General features: G+C 37.2%; 2 long non-coding RNA genes across 2 annotated transcripts in view; one reads left to right on the forward strand and one right to left on the reverse strand.

Moving 5' to 3' along the window:
• Window positions 1–15,557, forward strand: LOC123585343. The gene is made up of 2 exons (XR_006706104.1): window positions 1–1,294; window positions 15,286–15,557. It is a non-coding gene; the product is annotated as an uncharacterized LOC123585343 (long non-coding RNA).
• LOC123585341 overlaps window positions 13,850–20,965 on the reverse strand; it is a 23,853-nt gene continuing 16,737 nt past the window's right edge. Inside the window, exon 3 of the long non-coding RNA XR_006706102.1 lies at window positions 13,850–14,323. This is a non-coding gene — a long non-coding RNA (uncharacterized LOC123585341). The remainder of the gene's footprint in view (window positions 14,324–20,965) is intronic.

Below are 20,965 nucleotides of genomic sequence, written 5' to 3' on the forward strand. Positions count from 1 at the left end.
AGCAGATCCCGATATGGGGCTCAAACACAGGAAATGTGAGATCATAACCCGAGCCAAAAGAAAATGCTAGACGCTTAACTGACTGAGCAACCAAGGCGCCCCTTGCAGTGCATATTTTCAGTACTGAGAGAAGTAAATTGGGCATTTAGACACACGTGTCACAAGTTTTGTGTGGGACTTCCCACCTGATGTGTTCTGCGTTTTAGTGTGTGTAATGATGTAGTGTTAGTGCACATTAGTGTATATGCTAGCATGTGTACTTAAGTCTGCTGTTTTGTGTGCTAATGTGTCCTGGGTGTGCCAGTGAGCCTACAGCCAGTGCTAGCATGGAAACCTGTGTATACTAGCATGTGTACTTGTGCCTGCTAGTGTGTGTGATAGTATGCATCCTAGGTGTGACAGTGAGTGTACAACTACTGCTTGTGTGTGCTCAGGTGTATACTAGCATGTGTACTTGCATATGATAGTGTGTGCTCATAGGTGTACTCGTGTGAACTAATATATGGGAACTAGTATGTGTACTAGTGTGTGTTAGCGTGTATGAGATGTGCTAATGTATGCTAGTATGTACTAGTGTGTATTCTAGTCGATGCCAGTGTGTTCACTAGTGTGCACTAGTACTAGCATATGTGCTAATGTGTAATATGATTGCAAGTCTGTGTGCTAGCATTCGTGCTAGGTTGAGTATAACATGTGTGCTACTGTGTATTAATGTGTAGTAGTATTTACTGAACATACTACTATGTGTACTGACATACACCAGTTGTATACTATTGTGTACTAGTGCATGTACTAGGTGTGTACTTGTATTTGTCCTAATATGAGTACTAGCTTGTGTGCTTTTGTGTGCTAGTGAGTAGTAGAGTGTGCTAGACATGCTAATGTGATCTAGTGTGTATAATGAGTAGTAAATTACACCAATGTTTATACTAGTGTGTGCCAGTTTGTGTGCTAGTGTGTGCTCATGGACACTCATTAGAATAAAGGAGGATTGCACCACAAATACCATCATGGCAGCATCCCAGGCGGATGTCCAGGGCACATATGATGTCATAGAGGACCAGCCAATCAGAATTCCCCCAACCTGGGGGTCTCAGGTGGGCAATGATCCTTGGGAGTGAGGACAGAGGTTGAAGCAGGAGACCCTCCACCCCAGGGTTCCCACGGTCACAGGCTCAGGACTCTCCCCACAGCCGGGATGCTGGCATAGCTACTTTGGTTCTACCACTTGAATCCCTCCCTCCTACCTCCCTGCATGGATCCTGCCAGCTGAGTTTGCAGTTACCTTCTTCAGGTATATTCCTTTTTAGGGAATGCCCATAACTTGTGCTCTAAACTAATTAGTTTTACTTGAAATACCTGGGATTGAATCTTTGCCCTACCATTTGCTGTCTTAGGAAAATTTCTTAATTTCAGTAAGCCTGAGTTTCATTCTCTATAAAATGACATCATGTGCATATCTTGTTAGGGTTGTGTGTGGTTTAATGAGATCATGCATATGAAACCCTGTGCACAGTGTCTATCCTTAGAATGTGCCCAGTCAGGATCACCATTATTATTACCTTTAATGTCACTAAATAGTCATGTTCTCACAATGTATCTTCTTACACATTACATAGTAGTTTTGTTTGTTTGTTTTTGAGATATAATTGGTATATAACAGTATTAGGCACACAACATAATGATTTGATATTTGTATATAGTGTGAAAATATCAACAGAACATGTACTTAATATTCATCGCCATGCATATTTACATTTTTTCTTCTAGTGAAAATCAACTCTCTTAATATCTCTCAAATAGACAAGATCATTAGCTATGGTCACCATGCTGCACATTAGTTATATGCCCAGAATTTGTGTGTCATGTAACTGGAAGTTTATACTTTTGGCCCACTTTCACCCATTTTACCCACCTTCTGACCCCACATCAGGAACTACCAATCTCTTCTTTGTATCTAGGAGTTTTATTGTTTTTTTTTTTAATTCCACATATAAATGATCATGTGTATTTGTTTCTGACTTATTTCAGTTAGCACAATGCACTCAAGGTCAATCCATGTTGACACAAATGGTCAGATTTAATTATTTTTATGGCTAAATAGTACTCCACTGTGTGTGTGTGTGTGTGTGTGTGTGTGTGTGTGTGTGTGTGTGATATTTCCTGTACCCATACATCCATCTATGGTCATATAGGCTGTTTCCAGATGTTGGCTATTGTAAATAATACCGCAGTGATTGTGGGTGTGGGTATATATTTTAGGATTAGTGTTTTTTGTTTCCTTCAGATTAATACCCAGAAGCGAATTTCTGGAATATATGGTAGTTTCAGTTTTAATTTTTGAGGAAACTCCATGCTGTTATCCAGAGGGACTGTACCCAGTTACATTCCCACCAACTGTGCACAGGATTCCCTATTCTCCACAGTATGCCAACACTTGTTAGCTCTTGTCTTCTTAGTGAAAGCCATTGGGATAGGTGTGAAGTGATAGCGCTTAGTGATTTTGATTATGATTTTCCTACTGGTCAGCACTTTCCATGTTTTCATTGGATGAATGGTTGTTTGGCTATTGAGTTGTAGAAATTATTTTATTTTTATATTTTAGATATTATACCCTTATTCAGATTACAATTTGACAGTATTTTACAAATTCGTTAGGTTGCCTTTTCATTTTTATTGATGGTTTCTTTCGATGTGCAGAACTCTTTAATCTGATGTAGTCCCACTTGTTTATTTTTACCTTTATTTACTTGTGGTGTGAAATCCCTCCAAAAAATTCATCACAAAGACTGATGACATGGTGCTTACCACTTACATTCTCTTCTAGCAGTTTTATGGTTTCTGGTCTTATGTTTCACTCTTTAACATATTTTGAAGAGACTTTTGGTTGTGGTTGAAGATAGGGGTCTAAGTTCATGTTTCTGCATGTGGCTTTCTATTCTCCCAGCACCATTAATTGAAGAGACTGTCCTTTCACCATTGTGTGTCCTTGGCTTCTTTGTTGTAAATTCATGAACTCTATGGGATCATTTCTGTTCTCTCCATTCTGTTCCAATGATCCACGTGTTTATTTTTATGCCAGTACCTTGATGTTTTGTGTACTATCTCTGTAATTGGAGCTGCTTTTGTGATTTTTATAGGAGTTATTTTATGAGCATAAGGTGAAATTTAGTAAGTGGCACAGGGGCAGGTTATCTCTTTAGTGAATCCATTGTCTGTCCCACAAATGGGAGATAGTCTCACGGAAGAAGAGCCATTCCTGTGTACAAAGAGTCACTTCTAACTGCATCCACCTTTCCCACATCCTAAAACCTGGTCATGTGGGTTTTATGCTGTGTATAAAAACATATTTGAGCATGAATACAGTTTAAAAATGAATGTGTGGTTCAGGCTGCATGGGCAAAAAGCATTTTCTGGTGGAGTGTACATTCATAAAGTTTGAGATAACTGATTTAAAGCACAGAGGGATCTGTTCTGTCTGGGAGGAAGATGGGGTACATTTTGGGTGTGCTAAGCCCTAAAGAAAAGGGGTTGGAGGGATTTAGAGTTGAATCTAGCTTTGAGGTGAGGTGGCTCTCACTCATGAGTGTTTGATGAAAGATTGGCCCTGTAAAGTCATGGCCAAAGCTACCACCAGGACCCTAATGCTTAAAAACCTTTAATGGCTATGTGTTGTTCTGAGATAAGGTCAAAAGGTGGTCTCCTTGGCTCTCTGTGTTCCACTCTCTGCTCCAGACCCAATCCCTCCTCTTCTGGCCAATGAGACTTTTTTCCCTTTGGGCTTCCAAGCACCTCCCCAACTCATGTATCACTTCCACTGTAGACATGTCCCTGGTGTCTTTGTAGCACTTACCAGTTAAACAGGCTCCATGAAGGCAGAGACCAAATGTGTCCTTCCTGCTCCTAAAGTATCTATATTGTTAATACAGTGGTAGCAGATAGCAAGTGTTTGATGAGTGTTTGCCAAACAGAGAAGGAGCCAGTTGTGTGTCAGGACCTGTCTTTGTTATGGACAATACAGAGAAAATAGTCTGTCTTTTAGGAGCTCCTGACAGAACAGTGGAAGAAACAGATAGCTAACAGGCAGTTGCTGTGCTGTGGAATAAGTGTTCTGGCAGAAGAGAACCCAGGGTACTCTCAGAACACACATGGACCTGGCTGTCAAAGACAACTTCCCAGAGAACACGAAAGTCAAAGGGCATTTGGACATAGCCAGAGGAAAGGGAGGGGAAAGATGTTACCTGTAGACTCCCTCTGCTGGTGGGTAATCATCCACCCAGGCTTTTCTAAAGAGTTACCTTCATGGCCACATTCTCATTTCTTGTCTCCCTACCTGTGGTCTCTTTAAGCCTCTATTCTACTCCCTCCAGTGGCTTATGGCACCTGCTTGCAAGCTTTTCATTTCTGTTAGTTCACTGTCCCCTGTGGATCTGGTCTCTAATAACAAAATATATAAGCCAAAGAAAAAGGTGGTGCATCCATACAAGTGAATAGTGTTCCACAATGAAAAGAGATAATATCTCACATGGCACATATGAACCTCAAAAGTACATCATATTAAATGAAATAAACCATATAGAAAAGACCATATAATGTATGATTTCCCTGACAAAAGTTATACATTAAAATAATCCTTCAAAAAAGAATGTAGGTTTGTCCAGTGATGTAGGTCAAAATATTCTAAGTTTATAATCTTGCTTCTATGAGTCACTACACATTTCAAAAGCATTGAATTGTGTTTTTAATATCTGTGATTGTATTTAAATTATGGATTAATAAATCTAATAAAATGAATCTATAAATACACTTAAAGCATTGAACTTTTTATGTTATGCTTTTTTTTAGATTCAGTTTATTTTGAAATAAGTTGTTAACATTAAACGGATCCTCTTAACATAGTTTTATGTGTACAAGTATTATTGTTGAATATAAGTAGAATGTTGTACAGCAGCTTTCTAGAACTTAGTATCTTGCTTAAATGAAATTTTGTGTTTACATGCTCTTGGTGTCATGTATGAAATAATTTCCAAGGATAAAATCAAGAAGTTTTTCCTTTATGTTTCTTTTTTCTAGTAGATTTACATTTTTAGGGGTTTCATGTAAGTCTTAATCAGCATATAGTTGTATTTCTGTATACTAAAAGGAAATAGTGGGATTTAATTCATTTACATGTCATTATTGAATTTCCAAAAATATATTTGTTGTGGAGCTTTAGCTTGGCCATGATATGCTCTTTAACCTACTGTCAAAGATGAATTGTCTCTATATGTGTGAATTAATTTCAGAATCCTCTTTGGTTTATTGTGTATGTCTATATGCCAGTGCTACACTTTAGCCTGTAATATATATTGAAAAGAGGAAGTGTTATTCCCCCAATTTGTTTCTCTTTTTTCAAGACTGATTTTCATTTTGATTGTAATTTATGGTTCCAAAAAACTTTTAAGTGTATTTTTTTATGTCTGTAAAAAACAGTCATTGGGATATTGATAGGGTCTCTGCTGAATGTGTAATTTACAGTGTTAGTATGGACATTTTGACAATAATGATTCATCCAATTTATAAACCCGGAATATATTTCTAACTATTTCTGTCTTTTTTCAAATTTTGCAATGTTTTATACTTTACAGGGTACATACAATTATTTTCCTCCCTGAATAGGCATATTTACAATTATTTTACTCTTGTTGATGCTGTTGAAAATGGGATTGTTTTTGTGATCTACTTTTCAGATATTTCATAGGTAGTATAAAGGTTTTAATGTATTGGCCTTGAATCCAGAAAACTTACTAAGTTTGTTTATTGATACTGATTGTGGTTTAATCCAGCTGCAAACAAATATTTTAAAATTTCCTTTCAGACTTGGATGCCTTTTATTTTTTTGACACAATTAATTTGACTAGCAATAACCATATGACATTGAATAGGAGGAATGAGAATGGGGAATTTCTTTCCTTATTAAAATTATACAGGAAAAATAAAACTTCAGTTTTTCACCATTGAGCAGGAGGAAGATGTGAGGTTTAGTTACATGGCATGTATTGTGTTGTGATAACTTACTCCTCTAAATTATTTGTTGAGAATTTTTATCATGAAAGGTGCTGAATTTTGTCAAATGTTTTGTCTGCATCCATTGAGATAGTCCTGTAATCTTAATCCATATTTTTTAAGGTTATTTATTTATTTTGAGAGATAGCAACAAAATGAGTGGGTGGAGGGGCAGAAAGAGAGGACAGAGAGACAATCCCAACCAGGTTCCACACTGCCACCACAGAATGTGACAGGGCTCAAATTCATAAAGCTGGGAGATTATAACCTAAGCTGGTATCCAGAGACAGTGGCTTAACCAACCAAGCCATCCAGGTCACCCCTCCATAATTTCCTAATGTGGCTTATCACAGTGACTGATTTATATATGTTGTGTATTAGGAAGATATTCTGCTGAAAATGACATATGAGTATTTTTATGTGATGTTTGATTTGTCTTTCCTCTATTTTGTTAAGAATTTCTGCATTTAGGGGCTCCTGGATGGATTAATTGGTTAAGCATCTGACTTCAGCTCAGGTCATGATCTCAGGGTTCATGGGTTTGAGCCCTATATACGGCTCTGTGCTGACAGCTCAGAGCTTGGAGCCTTCTTCAGATTCTGTGTCTCTCTTTCTCTATGGCATTTCCCAAGTTGTGTTCTCTCTCTCTCAAAAATAAATTAAGAAAAAAAACATAAAGAAAAAGAATATCTGCATCTATGTTCATCAGGGTATTGACATGTAGCTTTCCTATTTTGTAGTGTAATTTTCTTGCTTTGGTATCGTGTAATAAGGCCACATAAAATGAGCTCAGAAATGTTTCCTCTTTATCATTTTGGATGACTTGAGAGTCAATGTTAAGTGCTGCAGGGAGTATCACTGGAGTCGCAAAAGATGAGTCTGCAAACAAAATGCAGTTAAGTGAAGGTCCTCATACTGGAGTCAGAATGAGGCCCCAACTCCAGAATGGAGTTTCTCTTTATGAGGACAATTGCTAAAGACCACGTGCATAAAGTCAGCTAAGCAAGTGTGTTAATCAGTCTAGCGGTTTAGCTTTTCAAGGTTGAATTTTGAGTTAATTGGTTTCTATAACACTAGGAAGGGTCAGGTGTGAAGGAGGATCTGGCCCTGGAGGATGTTAATGTCTCTAGGCATTCCTTAGGAGCCACAGCCAAGTTCAGCTAAGTAAACATGTTCTGAGGCCCTGCACCTTCTCCAGCCCTTCCCTTTTGAAGTCTTTTCCTTTGATGCTTCTCTCCCGCATCTCCCACAATTAAGTATTTTTAAAATTATTTAATAGAATTATCCTGGAATATATCCAGTTCTGGGTTGGTTTATTGAAAGATATTTGATACTGGTACTGTTTCAATGATTATTATTGTGTTGTTCAAACTTTCCACTTCCTTGCAATTCAATATTGGTAGATTTTGTGTTTATAGGAATTATTTTCTTTATCTAAGTTGTATAAAGTTTTGGCATGACATTTATAATAATCTCTTATTATATCTCTCCTTCCTTCCCTTCCTCCTTCCATTTATCCTTTCTTTCACTGTCCCAGTCCAGGAAAAAAAAAAAGGAATCTGCTTATATTTCCAAGAAAAAAAAAACATATATCTTAACTGGATTGATTTTACTTTTTAAATTTGTTGTTCTCTATTTGATTTATTTCTGATATACACCATGTGAATTCCTTCTGCCAACTTAGAGCTCAGTTTCCCCTTTTTCAAATGTTGTGAGATGTAGGTATCTTGTTTATTAAAATGATTTTTTAATGTAGGTGTTTTCCATCTTTACTACTTTTTTATGTTGAATCTCATAGGCTTCAGTATGCTGTGTTTTAACTTTTTTTTTCGTGGTCTGGAGACAAATTTTCTTTTGTTTTTTTCTTTTAACCTCATGTTCGACAGTGTGCTGCTTAATTTTCATATAATTTTGAATTTTCTTTTTTCCTTAAGTTATTGATATCATTTTTCATTTCGTTTTTCTCAGAAAAGATCCTTGGGATAACCCCATTTCTTTAAATCATTTTATATTTGCTTTGTGACCTATTATGTGATCCAATTTAGACAATGATGTATTTAAGTGTGCTTGATAAGAAGATGTATTTTGCTGTTGTTGGGTAGAATGTTCTGAATGGGATTGATTTGCACATTTGGTTTATACCTTTTTCAAGTCTGATTTTTAAAACAATTATTATATATATTCTCTCTGGATGATATACCAATTATAACAAGTGGGTTCTTGAAGTCTACTATTATATATGATGTTGCTGTCTATTTCTCCCTGAAGCTGTATCAATATTGGCTTTAAATATTCAGATGTTGGGGACATATGTATTTATAATTGTTGTATCATGCTATTGATTCAAACCTTTAGTCATTATGTAATGAACTTGTTTTCTCTTGTGGCAACTATTGACTTCATGTGTATTTTAAACATAGCTGACTCCCCCTGTTTTTTTACTACCCCTGTTGTCAACATTTGCATAAAGTATCTATTTCTGTACCTTCACTTTCAGATTTATGTGTTTATAAATCAAAGATGTTTCCTGCAAATAAAATATTTTTTAGTTTGCTTTTGTTTCTTTTTCATTGAACAATTCACATGTCTGCATTGATTGGCATAATTCTCCATTTACATTTAAAGAAACTACTCAAATGTAAGAAATTATTATTTCCATTTTATTAACAATTTTCTTTATATTTTGTAGTTCTCTTGTTCCTAACTATGTTCCTCCTGTCTTTCTTAGTGGTTTGATCATCTTTTGGTGATACAATTTGATTCTTTTCTCTTTAACCTTTGTGTATCTACTATTACTGTGTTGAAACATGATAGAAAACTATTATAGACATAAATGTCTCTTTAAACAGGTAACAAGATAACATCAATGTCATTAAAATGCTGTGCACTACTATTAGTCCACTCATTTAAGTTCTGATACCAGAATTTATTTCTTACGTTGTGTATATACTAAAGATTTTGTAGTTATTATTATTCGCAATACAGTTGCTCATTTTCTCGTGTACTAGTATTATAATTGATTTACCCAGCACCATAAAACTATTCCAATATTCTATTTATCTATATATTTACTCTAACCAGTGATATTTTTACGTTAATAAGATCTTTTGTTTTTTTTTCCTGTCTATTTATTTCAATTAAAACTATTGCTTTTATACCATCTTTAAACCAGGTCTAGTGGTGATACATTGCATCAAATTTTGTTTAACAAGGGCAATTTTGATATCTCCTTGTTTAAAGGACAATTTTGTCCTATTTTTGATGGACAGTTATTCTGGTAATAATATTCTTGTTTGGTAGTTTTCTTTCTCTTAGTATTTTCCACTTATTATTCCATTCCCCTCTTGCATTAAAGTTTCTAATGTAAAATCTGCTGTCTCACTTATAAGGGCTTGTTAGATGGTAATTTTATTATTATTATTGAATTATATTACATACAATGCTATATTGGTTTCAGGTTTACAACATATTGATTTAAAAATTATTTTCAATGTTTGATTCTCACTAATGTAAATGTAGTCACTATCTTTAATCATACAGTTTTGTTACAATATCATTAATTATATTCCCTATGCTGTACTTTTTGAATCCCTGTGACATTTATAGTATAACTTGAAGTTTGTATCTCTTAATCCCTTTTGTCTCTTTCACCAATCCCACCATCACCGCTTATGTGACAGCCACCAGTTTGTTCTCTCTATTTATAAGTCCATTTGATTTATTTTTTTTTATTTACTTTTGAAAGAGAGAGACAGAGCATGAGCAGTGGAGGAGCAGAGAGAGGAGACATAGAATCTGAAGCAGGCTCCAGGCTCTGAGCTGTCAGCACAGAGCCAGATGCAGGGCTCCAACCCATGAGCAATAAGATCATGACCTGAGCCTAAGTCGGACATTCAGACATTTGGACATTCAGACTGAGCCACCCAGGTGCCCCTATTTGGTTAATTATTTGATGTTTGTTTTTTGTTTGTACTTTTTGTGTTAAATTTAATATAATGAATATGGTATTTGCCTTTCTCTGATGTATTTCACAATACATGATACCCCGAAGGTCCATTCATGTTCTTGCACATGGCATGGTATCATTATTTTTTATAGTTGACTAATATTCCACTGTACATATTAACCACATTTTTATTCATTCATATTTGGATGGGCACTTGGTTTGCTACCATGTCTTGGCTACTATAAATAATTCTGTAATAAACAAAATATTCACATATATTAGAATTCGGTTTTCATTTTATTGTGTAAATACTCATGGTAAAATGACTAGATCACTTTGTATTTCTACTCTTGTTTTTTTGAAAACTCCATACTGTTTTTTTTTTTTTTTTTGTGGTGGAACAAATTTACATTGCTGCCAACAGTGTATGATAATTTATACACTTTTTTCCATATCCTTGTCAATATTTATTATTTCTTACAATTATTTAGTCATTAAAACTGGCCTGAGGTGGTATCTCATTGTGCTTTTCACTTGCATTTTCTGGACACTCATGCTGAGTAATTTTACATTTCATTTCATTTCATTTCATTTCATTTCATTTCATTTCAATCTTTTCATTTTATTTTTTGGTTGCGGATGTCTTTGTAAAATATTCAGGTCATCTACCCATTGTTTAAATCACTCTGTGTGTGTGTGTGTGTGTGTGTGCACGTGTGTGTGTGTGTGTGTGTTAGAGTTGAGTTGTATAAGATCTTTGTATATTTTGATTATTAACCCGTGTTTTTGAAATAATTTTTGCCAATATCTTCTCCCATTTGGATGTGGTCCTTTTGTTAAATTTCTGGGTTTCTGTGTGTGTGTGTGTGTGTGTGTGTGTGTGCGTGTGCATGTTGTTTTACTTGTGCACAATTTTATTTTGATACAGTCACAATTGTTCATCTTTGTTTTTATTTTCATTGCATCCCAAGAGTTATTTATTAATACGTTGTTAATGTCAATGTCTAGGAAAATACTCCTGTTCTTTATTTTAGGAGACTTATAATTTCATTTTATTCTATTTTTTATATTTTTATTAAAATGTATTGTCAATTTAGCTAACATACAATGTATTGTGTGCTCCTAGTTTTGGGGATATATTCCTGTGACTCATTGTTTACATACGACACCCAATGCTCATGGCAATAAGTGCCCTCCTCAATGCCCATCACCTATTTTCCCCCTCTCCCTGACTCTCCTCCCCACCAAGGAGAGTACCCATCAAGGGGACTCTCCTCCCCATCAAGCCTCAGTTTTTACTCTATATTTAAGAATATCTTATGGTTTGCTTCCCTCTCTGTTTGAAACTATATGTTCCCCTTCCCTTGTCCCATGGTCTTCTGTTACATTTCTCAAATCCCACATATGAGTGAAAACATATGATATCTGTCTTTGTCTGCTTGACTTATTTCACTTAGCATAATACCCTCTAATTTCATCCACATTGTTGCAAATGGCAGGATTTCATTCTTTCTCATCGCCAAGAAGTATTCTATCGTATATACAAACCACCTTTTCTTTATCCATTCATCAGTTTGTAAGGATTTGGGCTCTTTCCATAATTTGACTATTGTTGAAAGTGCTGCTATAAACATTAGGGTACATGTTCCCCTTGAATCAGCACTCCTGTATCCTTTGGATAAATTTCTAGTAGTGCTATTGCCGGGTCATAGGTAGTTCTATTTTTAAATTTTTGAGGAAACTCCACTCTGTTTTCCAGAGCAGCTACACCAGTCTGCATTCCCACGAACAGTGCGAGAGGGTTCTTATTTCTCCACATCCTCACCAGCATCTGTTGTTTCCTGAGATTTTAATTGTAGCCACCCTGGCTGGTGTGAGATCATAGCTCAGTGTGGTTTTGATTTGTATTTCCCTGATGATGACTGATATTGAGCATCTTTTCATGTATCTGTAGGCCATCTGGACGTCTTCCTTCGAAAAGTTTCTATTCTTGAATTCTGCCCATCTCTTCACTGGATTATTTGTTTTTGGGTGTTGAGTTTGGTAAGTTCTGTATAGATTTTGGATATAATCCATTGTCTAATATGTCATTTGCAAATATCTTCTCCCATTCCGACGGTTGCCTTTTAGTTTTGTTGATTGTTTCTTTTGCAGTGCAGAAGCTTTTTATCTGGATGAGGTCCCAATAGTTCATTTCTGCTTTTATTTCCCTTGCCTTCAGAGACATGTCAAGTAAGAAGTTTCTTTGATGTCAAAGAGGTTGTTGCCTGTTTTCTCCTCTACAGTTTTGATGGTTTCCTGCCTCCCTTTTAGGTCTTTCATTCATTTTAAGTTTATTTTTGTATATGGTGTAAGAAAGTGATCCAGTTTCATTCTGCATGTTGCTGCCTCACTCTCCTAGCACCATTTGCTAAAGAGACTGTCTTTTATCTATTGGACACTGTTTCCTACTTTGTCAAAGATTACTTGGCCATACACTTGTGGGTCCAATTCTGGATTATCTATTGTATTGAATTGGTCCATGTGTCAGTTTCTGTGCCAGTACAATACTGTCTTGTTGATTACACCTTTTAGAAGAAGCTCAAGTCCAGAATTGTGATGTCTCATGCTTTGATTTTCTTTTTCAATGTTACTTTGGCTATTTGGATTCATGTGTAGTGCCATACAAATCTTAGCGTTGTTCTAGCTTTGAGAAGAATTCTGGTGCAATTTTAATTAGGATTGCATTGAATTTGTAGATTGCTTTGAGTAGTAGTGATGTTTTAACAATATTTGTTCTTCCATCCATGAGCATGGGATGTTTTTCCATTTCTTTGGATCTTCTTCAATTTCCTCCATGAGTTTTCTATAGTTTTCACCACACAGGTCTTTACATCTTTGTTACATTTATTCTTAGGTCCTTTACGTTTCTTGGTACAATTGTAAGTAGGATCAATTTCTTGATTTCTCTTTCTGTTGTTTCATTATTGCTGTATTGAAATGCAACCGATTTTTGTACATTGGTTTTGTACCCTGCCACTTGGCTGAATTCTTGTATTAGTTCTAGAAGCTTTTTGGTGGAGTCTTTCATGTTTTCTATGTAGAGTATCATGTCGTCTGAGAAAAATGAAAGTTTCACTTCTTCTTTGCCAATTTGGATGTCTTTTATTTCGTTTTGTTGTCTGATTGCTGAGGGAGCCTAGGACTACCTACACTATGTTAAACAACAGTGGTGAGAGTGGACATCCCTGTAGTGTTCCTTATCTCAGGGGGAAAGCTCGCACTGTTCCCCTATTGAAGATCATATTAGTTGTGGGCTTTTCATATATGGCTTTTGTAATGTTAAGATATGTTCCTACTATCCCAAATTTCTTGAGGATTTTTGTTAAGAAATGATGCTAAGTGAAATAAGCAGTCAGAAAAAGACAGATACCATATGTTATCACTCCTATGTGGATCCTGAGAAACTTAACAGAAGACCATGGGGGAGGGGGAGGGGAAAATTATAAACAGAGAGAGAGGGAGGCAAACCTTAAGAGACTCTTAAGTACAGAGAACAAACTGAGGGTTTATGAGGGCTGGGGGAGAGGGGAAAGTGGGTGATGGGCATTGAAGAGGGCCCCTGTTGGGATGAACACTGGGTGTCGAAAGGAAATCAATTTGACAATAAAGTATATTAAAAATAAAATTTTAAATTTAAAAATTAAAAAAAAAGGATGCTGTATTTTGCCAAATGCCTTTTGTGCATCTATGGACAGAGTCATACGGTTCTTATCTTTTCTTCTATTAATGTGCTGTTTCACGTTGATGAATTTTGTAATATTGAACCAGACCTGCAGCCTAGGAATGAATCCCACTCGATCACAATGAATACTTTTAGTGTACTATTGATATCAGTTTGATACTATCTTGTTGGGAATTTTAGCATCCATGTTCATCATGGATATTGGTCTGTTATTCTCTTATTTTGTGAGGTCTCTGTCTGGTTTAAAAATCAAGGTAATATTCATTTATAGAATGAGTCCAGAAGCTTTCCTTCTGTTTCTACTTTTTGGAACCTATCCTTCTCAAAGAAGCAATATTAACTCTGCTTTAAATTTCTGGTAGATTTCCCCTCAGAATCCAACTGGACCAGGACTCTTATTTTTGGGGGAGATTTTTTATAATTGATTCAATTTCTTAGCTAGTTATGGGGTCTGTTCAAACTTTCTATTCCTTCCCATTTTGAGTTGTTGTAGGGTGTGGGTGTCTAGGAATTTGTCTACTTCCTCTAGGTTGTCCAGATTGTTGGCATATCATTTTTCATACTGTTCTACAGTAATTGATTATATTTCTATGGTGTTGATTGTGGGTCTATTTGGGACAACTCTCTATTCTTTTTGAGAAGTCTAGCTATAGCATTATCAATTTTGTTCATTAAAAAAAAAAACAGTTCCTCGGTTCATTGATCTGTTCTACTGATTTTTTGTTCCTTGAGATAGGAGTGGATTACAATGTAGTTTCTTCTTAGGACTAACTTTGCTGCATCTCAAAGGAAAAGGAAAAAAGGAAACGAAAGGAATGGAAAGGAAAGTAACGGAATGGAATGGAAAGGAAAGGGAAGGAAGGGAAGGGAAGGGAAGGGAAGGGAAGGGAAAGGAAGGGAAGGGAAGAAGGGAAAGGAAAGGAAAGGAAAGGAAAGGAAAGGAAAGGAAAGGAAAGGAAGGAAACAAATGGAAAGGAAAGGAAAGGAAAGGAAGGGAAGGGAAGAGGGGAAGGGAAGGGAAGGGAAGGGAACAGAAGGGAACGCAAGGGAAGGGAATGGAAAGGAAAGGATAGGAAATGAAAGGAAGGGAAAGGAAAGGAACAGAAAGTAAAGAAAAGGAGAAAGGGGAAATAAAAAGAAAAAAAAAGAAACGAGAAAAAAGAAAAGAAAGAAAAGAAAAGAAAAGAAAACGAAACAAAAAACCGCTGGTGCTATTTCCACCACACTAGAGCTGATAATTTGGAGCGCTCTGTGATCAGTAGACTTGGTATATCCATGGCAGGGAGGGCTGTGTTGGTTCTCTGTGGGAAATGTCTGCTGGCAGAACTGTCCTGTAAAGAGGCCCCGAAGGGCGTGGGGGGTGGTGGGTGTGTAGAGGGTGGATGATATAAGCAGCCCCAGCCTCCACTAGGGGTGTTGCATTGCTCTCCGAATTCTGACTTTGCAACTGGGCAGTGGGTGAAGAGGGAAGATGGCATCGCCCCGCTCTTCTGTCCCAGGTGGGATATTTCACACCCGCTGTTGTTCAGGGAGCCCTAACAGAAAAGCAATTTCCGCTTCTGTGCCTCAGGCTTCCATCATATCTCTGCCCTCAACTCATCTCTGCCTCGACATTGACATGCCCAGCATCACAGCTCTCCTGTGTTTTATCTCTGGTGCATAGCTGGTATTAAAAACTCCAAATCTTACAGGACTCAGCAAGCCGTGAACAAAATCCCCTCCTCTGGAGGAGAGCCTGTCAGCACTACACCTGGTGCCCTTCTGTGCTGGAAAAAAATAGCATCCCCGAACAAGGGCCTGTAGTTTATGGTGAACCACAGAGAAATCTGTGACCAGGTTATGCACCCAATGTGTGGGACTTGTCTTTGTTGTTGAGCAGTTGCTCAAAGTTGCCAGAGGGTCTTTTGTTCTTAAGAAGCTATATAGCCTCTTCCAAACGTACTCCAGGAAGGGGAATATTCTCAGCCAATATGAACCAGGATTTCCCCATGCCATGCTTTCTGCTCTGGGCCTCTGCCCCATCCCCAGTAGCGTCACATCCCACCACATCCCACATCCCACTCTGGAAATTGACACACACTTATAAAAGCTCATAATTGGAGCTCCACTGTTTGCAAAAATTTGCAATAGCAAATTTCTCCTGATTCCCCAGTTAAATGATTTGGGAGGAGTCCTTTTCTTATGTGAACCCAATGCAGTACTCTCTCTCCCCCTCTGTCTTTCTCCTTTCTACAAAGAGTTCTCTCCCCTCTCTGACACTGAGGCTTTCTCTCCCTCAATTTATGTCTCCACACAGAATGCCTGCCACTTCTCTCCCTCAGATTATGTATAATGTTTTCTTAATTCTCAGATCGATTTCCTAGATGTTTAAAATGATTGTAGCTGATGTAACTGTGTACTATGTACAAGGGAGAAGTCAAGTCCAGGGACCCTACTACTCTGCCATTTTAACTATTGATGTTTAATATCTTATGAGTTTATATTTGTGTATGTGGCCAAGGAAAGTGGTCCATTCTTGGGGCATCTGGGTGGCTCAGTTGGTTAAGCATCTGGCTTCAGCTCTGTCATGATCTTGCAGTACATGAGTTCGAGCCGTAGGTCAGGCCCTGTGTTGCCAGTTGAGAGCCTGGAGACTGCTTCCAATTCTGTGTGCCCCTCTGTCTATGCCTCTTCCCCACTTACACTCTCTATCCATGGATAAACATTAAAAAAATTATATATATATATATATATATATATATATATATCACACACACACACACACACACACACCCCAAAGTAACTACAAGCTTAAAAGAGGAAAGACATATTTCAAACAACTTCTCTTTTAAAGATAAAAGTACTGGGGTGCCTGGGTCGCTCTGTCGGTTGGGTGTCTGACTTTGGCTCAAGTCATAATCTCACGATTCATGGGATTGAGCCTCACGTCAGGCTCTGTGTTGACCGTACAGAACCTGGAGCTTGATTTGGATGCTGTTTCTTCCTCTCCCTGCCCATCCCTTGCTCACTCTCTGTCTGTCTCTCTCAAAAATAAACACTATTTTTTTAAGTTCAAAGATGTTTTACTAAAAGCATATAGTAGTGACATTGTGAAAATTAAGTAAAATAATAAAAAGACAAGTGTAATTCCAACTCAAATAAAATACCACAAATTTTGAAAGGTATTTTCAAAAATCTATAAATTTATTGTCTCCTAAGATTTACAAAAAATGTCTTTTTTCTCTGAAACATCTACTGTATTTGTTATGACTTACTAAGAGTTTGAATATGTGAATTAGTTTCCTTTAACATCTTATTGAAAACACCTTCCTTATCTCACCCTCCTCTTGAGTTTTGAACATTCCAATTTAATAAAACTGAGAAATACATACTTACTTGACTGTCATTGCAGTGCATTCGTGTATATAAGCACAGGCCTATTTAAGATAGTTTTAAGGCGGGATTCAGTAGCTCATCTCCATAATTATCATGTCATCTATAGAAGCTAAACAAGACCTGGTGTTTGGATGGTTAGACATAGGAGCCACCAAAAGAAAAACTGAACTTAATTTTAGGAGTATAACAAAGAAGGAGAAGCATCTGGGTTCCAAACTTTCCCATGGGTGAATTTGTTTTCCTATGTCACCTTGCCCTGGTAGGTTATATTGTCTCAGTTCTTGTCAACAAAATTTTAAACAATAACTCTTACTCCAGATGAATGGAATAGTGTGTCACATTTCCTTAATGCACCCCATAGGTTCAAGTATTTTCTAGTGGTCTGCACACATGTTCCCCATTAGTCTCTATTTTCAGATGACAATTAAGAACTTCCTCTCATCCAGACCTCAAGGGACAGTTGTATAAGCTCATAATGCAACTTTGGAATAAAAAAGACACCATTTACTAATGTAATGATGCTTATGCTACCAATGTAACATATGAACACTAAGTAAGAATTTAAGTAAACATGTAAAAACCTATGTCATTCTTAGAGAGCTAATTAAAAGAGGGCAACATACATAAAAAAGAGAGAATGAAGTATAAGGCAGGTAAAACAGTTGAGAAGACAGGACTAAGGAAGTTCTCGATAGGAAGGAGACTTTGGAGGGAACAACCTCAAGAAGTAAGGGCATGAGTGTGTGGGAATCTGGAAGAAACATTGCAGGCAGATGGAAAAGGACCTGGAATGGAGAAGTAATTTTAACTCCTCACGTGTAGTGTAATACAGAATGCTCATGAAATAAGCATGAGCTGAAGAAAAGATCAGTGCCCTTAGGGACTTGCAGGTGGAAAAAAAGGATGAAAAATTTACTATGAGATTAGAAGCCAGTGGAGGGTCTTGATCAAACGAATGACATATGCAACCTGATATTGTGACAGTGTCACTGTGGCTGCTGGGTTGAAAGATCAGAATGCAGAGTGGGGTGGAATCTGGAAGTTCAGCAAAAGATGTTAGTGAAAGAGTCAAACTTCCATTCCTCGCAGATAACATAGAAAAGTTAAAAGACTCCACCAAAAAACTGCTAGAGCTGATACATGAATTCAGCAAAGTCGCAAGATATAAAATCAATATATAGAAATCAGTTGAATTTCTATATACCAATAGTGAAGCAACAGAAAGAAATATCAAGGAATCAATACTATTTACAATGGCACCAAAACCCGTAAAATACCCAGGAATAAACCTTAGCAAAGAGTTAAAAGATCTGTATGCTAAACAGTATAGAAAGCTTATGAAATAAATTGAAGAAGACACACAAAAAACGGGAAAACATTCCATGATTATGGATTGAACAAGGAATATTGTTCAAATGTAGATACTACCCAAAGCAATCTACACATTCAGTGAAATTCCTCTCAAAATAACACCAACATTCTTCACAGAGCTAGAGCAACAGTTCTAAAATTTGTGTGGAGACACAAAAGACCCTGAATTTGCAAAGTAATGTTTAAAAAGAAAACCAAACCTGGACGCATCACAATCCTGACCTTTAACCTATATAACAAAGCTGTAATAATAACGACGGTATGATATTGACACAAAAACACACACATAGATCAATGGAATAGATTAGAGAACACAGAAATTGACACACACATATATAGCCAGTGAATCTTCAACAAAGCAGGAAAGATTATGCAATAGAAAAAATATATATATATATACTTTCTTTATCAAATGGTGCTGGGTGAACTGGAAAGCAACATGCTGTACAATGAAGCTGGACTACCTTCTTACACCATACCCAAAAATACCTTCAAAATGGATGAAGACCTAAATGTGAGACAGGAAACCTTCAAAATCCTATAGGAGAAAACAGGCAGCAACGTCTTTCACCTAGCCCACAGAAACTTGTTAATTGACATGTCTCCAGAGGCCAGAGAAATTAAAGCAAAAGTGAACAATTGGGGCCTCATCAAGTTAAAAACTTCTGCACAAAAAATTTAGAAAATCAGCAAAACTAAAATGCAACTGATAGAATGGGAGAAGATATTTGAAAATGACATAGCTGATAAAGGGTTGGTATCCAACATCCATAAAGAGCCTACAAAACTCAACACACACACACATAATAATAATAATAATAATAATCCAGTGCAGAAATGGGCAGAAGTCATGTATATACACTTCCAAAAAGACATCATATGGCTTACAAACACATGAAAAGATGCTCAACAACACTCATCATAAGGAAAATATTAATCAAAACCATGATGAGATACCATGTCACACCTCTCAGAATGGCTAAAATTAACAATTCAGACAATAACAGATGTGGGCAAGGACGTAGAAAGGGGAACTATCTTGCACTGTTTGTGTGAATGCAAACCGGTGTAGCCCTTATGGAAAACAAGGTGGGAGTTCCTCAAAAAATTAAAAATAGTAGAACTCTGCAACACTGACAATTGCACTACTAAGAAGTGATCCAAAGAATAAAAAAGTCCTGATTTGAAGGAACACATATATCCCAATGTTTATGGCAGCATTATGAACAATAAACAAATTATGAAAACAAACCAAATGTCCATCAATTTATGAATGGATAAAAAAATATGTGGTACATATACACAATGGGTATATACTCCATGATGAAAAAGAATGAAATCTTGCCATTTGCAACAAGCCAAATAAGTCAGTCAGAGAAACACAGATATCATATGATTTCCTCATATGTGGAACTTGAGAGACTCAACAGGTGAACATAAGGGCAGGAACAGGAAAACAAGATAAAGTCAGAGAGGGAGGCAAACCCTAAGAGACTCTTAAATCCAGAGAACAAACGGAGGGTTGCTGGAAGGGGGCACAGGGTAAGTTAAATGGTTGATGGGCATTAAGGAGGGCATTTTTTGGGGGATTACGATTGGGTGTCATAAATAAGCGATGAATCACTGGGTTCTACTCCTGAAGCCAAGACTGCAGTGTATATTTTTTAACGTTTATTTATTTTTGGGACAGAGAGAGACAGAGCATGAACGGGGGAGGGGCAGAGAGAGAGGGAGACACAGAATCGGAAACAGGCTCCAGGCTCTGAGCCATCAGCCCAGAGCCCGACGCGGGGCTCGAACTCACGGACCGCGAGATCGTGACCTGGCTGAAGTCGGACGCTTAACCGACTGCGCCACCCAGGCGCCCCCAGTGTATATTAACTAACTTGTGTATAAAACAAAATAAACTAAAACAAACATAACATACATAGACATTACTTTGGTGGCGCCTGGGTGGCTCAGTCAGTTGAGCATCCGGCTTTGGCTCAGGTCATGATCTCATGGTTTATGAGTTCAGCCCCGCCTAGGGCTCTGTGCTGACAGCTAAGAGCCTGGAGCCTGTTTCGGATTCCCTCTATCTCTGCTACTCCCCTGCTCATATTCTGTCTCTCTCTTTCTCTCTCTCTCTCCCTCTCTCTCTCTCTCTCTTTCTCAAAAATAAACATTTAAAAACAACACGGTGGAAAAAGATGCTAATGAAAAATTAAATGGAAATGCTGGTCACAGGGTCTGGGATGTTGCTAGGAAGTCAGTCAGAGTGTTTTAGATATGGTCTTCTCTGGTAGATTGGACAATTATGTTAACAAAGGACAAGGTGTAAGCAAAAGAGAGGAGCCAAAAGAGTTCCAAGGTGTTTGATCTTGGAAACTAGAGGTGAATTTTTAATTAGCAGAGATGGAGAGGACAATGGGAGAAATTTGGAACAAAGTAATTCAGATTGTAAATTCTGGACTTATTAAATTTGAAGTGTCTTCCAGGGAATGAAGACGGCTGAGAGTGGGGTC

Source organism: Leopardus geoffroyi, chromosome C3 (genome assembly GCF_018350155.1).
Source record: "Leopardus geoffroyi isolate Oge1 chromosome C3, O.geoffroyi_Oge1_pat1.0, whole genome shotgun sequence".
In the NCBI taxonomy this organism is placed as follows: domain Eukaryota; kingdom Metazoa; phylum Chordata; class Mammalia; order Carnivora; family Felidae; genus Leopardus; species Leopardus geoffroyi.